Raw genomic sequence first — 7,226 nt, 5'->3', positions numbered from 1 at the left:
GAACCTCCACCAAATCTTACAGTGGGTAGCAAGTGTTTTTCTTGGAATGCTGTTTCTTTTTGGACGCCATGCATAACGCCTTTTTTTATAACCAAACAACTCAATTTTTGTTTCCAAAATGAAGCTGCCTTGTCCAAATGTGCTTTTTCATACCTCAGGCAACTCTATTTGTGGCGTACGTGCAGAAACGGCTTCTTTCTCATCACTCTCCCATACAGCTTCTATTTGTGCAAAGTGCGCTGTATAGTTGACCGATGCACAGTGACACCATCTGCAGCAAGATGATGCTGCAGCTCTTTGGAGGTGGTCTGTGGATTGTCCTTGACTGTTCTCACCATTCTTCTTCTCTGCCTTTCTGATATTTTTCTTGGCCTGCCACTTCTGGGCTTAACAAGAACTGTCCCTGTGGTCTTCCATTTCCTTACTATGTTCCTCACAGTGGAAACTGACAGGTTAAATCTCTGAGACAACTTTTTGTATCCTTCCCCTGAACAACTATGTTGAACAATCTTTGTTTTCAGATCATTTGATCATTTGATCATTTGATCATTTTTATTCTATGGTTCATATTGTTATAGAAATATAATGTCCCTTGTTTTTGATTGAAAATGCGTTTATTCACAATCAGTCGTCAAGCAAAAGTATTTACAAAGTACTGCGTCGCAGCGCATTTGATACACCACTTACAATACTTGCATAATAAATAAATAAATAAATAAATAAATAAATAAATAAATAAATAGCAATACTTTTCCCATACCTAATGGGGCAGGGCGAAGCAGAGACCCAGAAGAAATCTCCTGAGTGCTCTGACTCGTCCTACCTCATACCAGTACTTCCTAGCCCCACAGCATGCATGCATTCAACAACTAGCTATCTGACATGTGGAGGAGGGGGGGAGGGGAGTAAACACAGTGCCCGACAGGGGTGAACCATGGCTTTCTGCCGCCTGAGGCGGATGTCAGAAAGCCCCCCCCCAGGGGGCGGGGTCGACCGCGCGGAGGGGCCGAGCGGAGCGAGCGTCTTTAGCAGGCAGAGAGCAGGCAGGGAGAGGACCTGCTCTCTGCTTGAGCGTGAGGGGCGGCCGCTGGTGCAGCGCTGCGCCCACAAGGCCGCCCCAATCCACCGCTCAGTGACGGTGACCCTAAGCCAGTCCAGGACAGCTTGTCCTGGACTGGCTTAGGTCAGCAAAAATGCCGCCCTCCCCGTGGCCCTGGCACAGCGCCGCCTGAAGCGGTCGCTTCAGGTCGCCTCATGGGAGGTGCGGCGCTGGTGCCCGAAGCTTTATTGAAGAACACACAAACACGAGGGAGCAACACAATGTCTATTCTAACTAACACAATAGCACTGCCTGAGCACCCGAGCCAGCGTGGGGGAGGAAGGGAAGGGAAGGGAAGGGGAGGGGGGGGAGAGAGAGGGAAGACTGGCTCAGAGCTCTGACAATGCAACCATACCAAATGCAAAGTCAAAAAACACTCAATGTCCCAATATGGAGGAAACAATCGAAGAAAAAGGCTTCTCAGTCTTCTTCTTCGTCTTCGCCTCTCAGGCTGTCCAGGATGGTGTAGTCCCGCAGCAAGCTGTGAATGAGCCTGCAGCAGTCCTGAAAGGTGACTTGTTCCCTCCTGAGAACAAGCCGGTTTCTGGCGAACCAGATAGCATCTTTGTAGCAGCTGAGGATCCTCCAGGCCTTCTCACAGTCTGTCTCTCGATGGGTCCCCGGAAAGAGTCCATAAAAAACAGAATGGTAAGAAAGCTGGTTCCGGGGGACCGAGTCCTGCAAGTCGTCCTCCAGGGCATCCAACAGGCCCTGAGCAAGCGGGCAGGCCCAGAAAAGATGGTGGGTGGTCTCCTCCTTGAAGGGACATCTGGGGCAGTAGCGCGTCTTGCTCAGGTTGCGGGCATGCATGAACGATCTCACTGCCAAACCTCCCTGCACGGCCATCCACGACATATCCTTGTGCCCGTTGGTCAGCTGGGCCGAAGAGATGTTCTTCCAAACGACCTCCGCGGTTCCAGCCGGCAGCCCTGGGATCTCCTCCATGGTGTCCTTAGCTCGGATGAGCTTATGGACGGTCTTCGGCTTCCAAAGGTCAGGCTTGAGCTCCTCCAGCTGGTGCTCCCTCACGAACCGGGTGACGTCTTGGTAGTGCCAAGGGACGGTCCAGTTGTAAGGGACGGAGCTGATCCACTTGTCCCATCCTAGGCGACGCCACAGGGGTAACAGGAACAAGCGGGACATGGCCTGCCGATTCCTTTCCAGTCCTCAGGGTTCTACGGACACAATCACAAACAAAGGTTAGTCTCAACAGAGTGGGGATGTCAGGGACACACTTACCTCCTTTGGACGGGTCCTTGTACATGACGGCCCGCTTCACCCTGTCCATCTTGGAGCCCCAGATGAAGTGGAAGACGATCCTGTGGATGGCTTTAACCACGGTGTTGAGAGGTGGCCAGGCCTGCGCGGTGTAGAGGAGCACGGGCAGGATCTCATTCCGCAGGACCAGCGTCTTCCCTTCCAGCGAAAGCTGTCTGAGGCTCCACAGTCCAATCCTCTGGTTGCATTTGGCCAAACGCTCGTTCCAGGACTTCAGGGCCGCTCCCTCCTTTCCGAACCAGACTCCCAGGATCTTGATGAAGTCCGGTTGCACTGTGAAAGGAAGGGGAGAGGATGAAGCTAGACGCCAGTCTCCGAAGAGCATGACCTCTGACTTCGCACAGTTGACTTTTGCCCCCGAAGCCCGGCCGAACTTCTCGCAGGTCTGGACGAGCGCTGAGACCGATGATCTGTCGGAACAGAAGACGGTGACGTCGTCCATGTACAGCGAGCACTTGACCACGTGGTTTCCAGGTCCCGGTGCGGTGATCCCTCTAATCCCTGCATTCTGCCAGATAGACTCCGCGAAGAGTTCTATAACACAAACAAAAAGAAGGGGTGAAAGAGGGCAACCTTGTCTGACCCCAGAAAGGACCGGAAAGGGGTCAGTCTTCCAGCCGTTCACCAACATTAGGCTGACATACTTACAGAACCCCGCCCCCAGACCGAGTCTGCGGAGAGCCTTAGCCATGAAGGCGTGAGAGACACGATCGAAGGCCTTCTCCTGATCAAGACTGACCAGGGCCGCGTGTGCACAGCGGTCTCCGATATAGTGCAATGTATCTCTCACCATGGCCAGGCTATCCGCAATCCTACGGCCCGGAATGCCGCAGGTTTGGTCGGGGTGGATGATCCTGTCGATGACAGCCTTCAGTCTCATCGCCAACACCTTTGCCAGGATCTTGTAGTCCACGTTGAGGAGAGAGATGGGTCGCCAATTCTTCAGCTCGCACCTGTCCCCCTTCCGCTTGTACAGGATCGTGACCAGACCTTCCCTCAGCGACGGCGGCATAGCACCCTCCACCACCATCTCCTCGTAAAGGTCCTTCAGGTCCGGGCAAATGAGGTCGCCCAGCGCTACGTAGAGCTCCGCTGGGAGACCGTCACTGCCCGGGGTCCTTCCGGTCCTAAAGGATTTAGCGGCAGAGAGCACCTCTTCTGCCGTCAGAGGGTCATCGAGCGCCTCGGCACCTGCAGGATCAAGGATGTTAGTGATACCTGACAGGAACTCCTCGGCTGCGTCGTCGTCCGTGGGCCTTTGGGAGTAGAGGTCGCGGTAGTAGTCGTGGATGACTCCCATCACTTCCTGCTTCCCCCGCCGGATGTTGCCGTCCTCATCCTTCATCTCTGTCACAGGCGTGTGGCCGGCGTGGAGCTTTCTGAAAAAGAACGAGTTACATTTCTCACCCTTCTCCAGTGTCTCCACCTTGGAACGGAAGATGACGTGCTGGGCCTCCTCCTCGAAGTGCCTTTTCAGGTCCCTCTTGGCCTCGGCGAGCATGCCCCTGACGTCCCAGCCGCAGCGTTCGAGGTCCATCAGTGAGTTGAGCTCGCGCTGCATCCCCTTGAGGTCCCTCTTGCGCTGTGACGCCTGCTGGCGTCCCTTGGCCTGGAAGAAATGACGGATTTGGAGTTTAACATATTCCCACCATTCCCAAACAGTCCTGAAAAAGAAGCGGTCGTTACGCCAACACAAGTACGCATCTCTAAGCTCCGCCAGCGACCCCTCATTTTCCAGCAGTGCGCAGTTCAACTTCCAGGAACCTGGGCCAGGAGGAAAACCGTGGCCCAGAGTACCCTGGAAGAGAATGCCCCTGTGGTCAGAGAAGAAGCAGGGGATCATAGAGTGCCTTACCTGGGTGACCGATCGAGAGGTGAACACAAAGTCAATCCTGGAGTGCTGCGAGCCATCCGGGCGGCACCAGGTATAATTAACTGATGCCGGCCCCATGGAACCCACAGCGTCCTTAAGAGAGGCTTCGGACACCATCTCGATCAGTAGCTTTGACGTGACATCCAGCTTCGCAGATGTCGAGGAGCTTTGTCCGTCCGCTTCGACAGGGCAGTTGAAATCCCCGGCCAATACCACTGCCCTGGTGGTGACGAGCTGAGTGTGCAGGATCTGGAAAAGCTCCAGTCGCTCGGCCTTCATGGGGGAAGCGTACACGTTGATGAGCCTGAGAGGCTCGCCCGCCCAGGTGCCGTCGATGACCGCAAGACGGCCAGCGACGAGCTCCTGGACGGATTCAACAGTGAAGGCGTTCCCCCTAATGAGGACAGCAATACCTGCGGACTTACAGTCGCCCCCACCGAACCAGTAGGACGGACCGTGGCTCCACTCCCTGCACAGGTGATGGTATGACCTGGAAGAAGGAAGGGAACACTCCTGCAACATAATAACGTTAGTACTAGGCATAGTGGCAAAAAAAGCAAGCGTCGTCTGTCGTCTCCTCTTCTCTCTCACACTTCGCACGTTAATGGAAAGAAGGTTAATTCCTGCCATAGTGAAAAGGTAAAAGGGTTAAGTTAACAATCAGAACGATACATGCTGGTTACCGCTTCCATCGTAGATGTCTGGGCCCATCTCCGGTGTCCCGAGGCTGAGGCCGCTGCTGTAGATATCCTCCTCTAGATCCTTGATCACGAGGGCCATCTGGCTGGGAGGTCCTTCCCCCTCTAAGACGGCGACGATGTCTGGGTCCATCTCCGTGGCGGAGTCGTCCACCAGCTCGTCGACCCTCTTCTCCAGCTCGCTGACCCCAGGGATGGGATCTCTCTAAACGTCCACCTCGATGGCGTCCTCTGAGGCTTCGATGGCGATCTTCTTGGAAGAGTCATCATCGGAGTCCTCCCTGTCCTTCCTCTTCTTCGGTTGTTTGGGCGGCTCTGAGGAAACAAGAGATCGACAAGGGAGGGGGGGGGGAATTCCTCCATGGACAGTACCGAGGTAGCTGGAGGAAGGTCTGTTAGTGCTACCTCGGGGGAAGGGCGGGTGGGGGGTTGGGTGTTAACAGGGGTGTCCACCGAGGTTGTGGAGACTATAGGGGTGGAAACCTCGGTGGGGGTGGAGGTAGGGAGGGGTGCCGATTTCTTACCCTTGGCCTGTCCCTTTTTCTTCTCCTTCTCCGGTGCCGGTTTCTTCTCCTTGGTGGCCGCCTGGGCTCTAGCCTGGGTCCCGGAGGGACTGGCTCGAGCCGCTGGGGCCTTGGCGTTTCCGGCTGGGGCTTTGGAGGCCTTCGCCGGTCCCGCCTTGGCCCCGACAGAAACCACGGTGGAGGGGGGTTCCTTGGCCACGGAAGCCCAGGATCGGGTGCGCATCTTGCAGGCCTTGTAGACATGGTCCGCCATGCCGCACAGGTTGCAAGTCTTGGCTGTAGGGCAGTCCTTCGTGGTGTGGCCCTCCACTCGGCAATTCCTGCAGGCATCAGCTTTGCAGTCCTTCATCTGGTGACCCTCCTTTCCGCAGCGCCGGCAGGCCTTCGGTAGGTCGGGGTAGTAGATGAGTCCGCTGCTGTTACCTAGGGAAAAGGTTTGAGGGAGATGCCTTACCTGGCCGTCCCGCTGCAGCTTGACGACCACCGACCATCTTCCAGTCCAGTAGCCCGTCTTGTTCAGGATGCGAGTGGGATCCCGCAGCACTGTGCAAAAACGAGCCAGGAACCGGGCGATGTCTCCGGGTGGGGTGTGCGGGTTCCTCATCGTCACCGTTACCCTCCTCTCGTCCATCTGAACAGGGCAACTGCCCAGGAAGGCCTTGAAGGGGGAGCCTGGTGCCGCTGACTTGACCGCCTCCCAGTACCGGCGGCAGATCTCCATACTGGCGAATGTGACGTAGAAGAGGCCTGTCACGAAGCTCTGGACGCTGAGGGTCTGGCAGGGTGAGAAGCCCTGGTTTGCCAGCATGGTCCGGCAGAAGACTTCCTCACTCAGGTCCGGGAGCCTCCCGTCCACCTCCCTAAACTTGAGCACCACGGTCTGCTTCATCCAGGGCTCCAGTGAAGGAGGTCCCTGTTTCCGCAGACTGGGTACACCAGGCCCGGGGAGAGCTTCAGGGCTGGCATCTCCGGTTGCCGTCTTCCGTCCGACGTCTTCTTGAGGAGCAGCAGCGGTAGCCACGATGTCTCCTGAAGTCGCCATCCTCGTCGTCTTCTTCTTCTCCTGCAGGTTCGAGCTCAGTTGCTTCTTCAGCTGCTCTCTCTTGCTCCTCGCCGTCCGAAGTGTTCTGTCACTCGTCGACAAGGGGCTCGCGTTCTCAGCCCCGAACTGGTGGGATACAAGGTTTCTCTGGAATCAGAATAAATTCTGATAAGAACAGATACTACACTTGATCTTAGCCAAAAGGCCGAGAAGCGATATAGTTATAGTATATAATGTAATGTCCCTAGTTTTTTTTTAACTTGTTTACCCCCACTGGGGCACCATTTATTTTTCTATAAAATCCATACATACATATATCAATAATTTCCATAATTTCTATAACATACAATCACATACAAAGACATACAAAAATCAATAATTTCTACAATATATACACAACACAAAATATCTGTAAATTTCCATAACACGAAATATCTGTACAAATTGACTAGTACATCATTTTTTATTTAATTTATCATACAACTCTTTATTCTTTCTAAATCTCTCTTCCTCCCAAGGTATATCCATGGGGTATCCTCTATCTATAGCTATCCCCATCAAAGCATCTTTATCCTCTTCTATAAGAGAGTCCTTATCTAGTATTTCCCTTTCATATTTTCCAAAATTATATTTTTCAAAGAAACCCTTACGGTCCTTATAAAAGACCCTCACCAATTTTTCCCTCTCTCGTTTGAAATTAATTCTAAATCTC

General features: G+C 53.9%; 1 pseudogene; it reads right to left on the bottom strand.

The window, feature by feature from the left end:
* Positions 1-6,638: 6,638 nt before the first annotated feature.
* Positions 6,639-6,731, bottom strand: LOC142198736 (U2 spliceosomal RNA; annotated as a pseudogene).
* Positions 6,732-7,226: the final 495 nt, after the last annotated feature.

Source organism: Leptodactylus fuscus, chromosome 3, assembly GCF_031893055.1.
Source record: "Leptodactylus fuscus isolate aLepFus1 chromosome 3, aLepFus1.hap2, whole genome shotgun sequence".
NCBI classification, from domain to species: Eukaryota; Metazoa; Chordata; class Amphibia; order Anura; family Leptodactylidae; genus Leptodactylus; species Leptodactylus fuscus.
The sequence above is the reverse complement of the archived record's forward strand: the minus strand, read 5'-3'. Positions and strand labels throughout refer to the sequence as shown.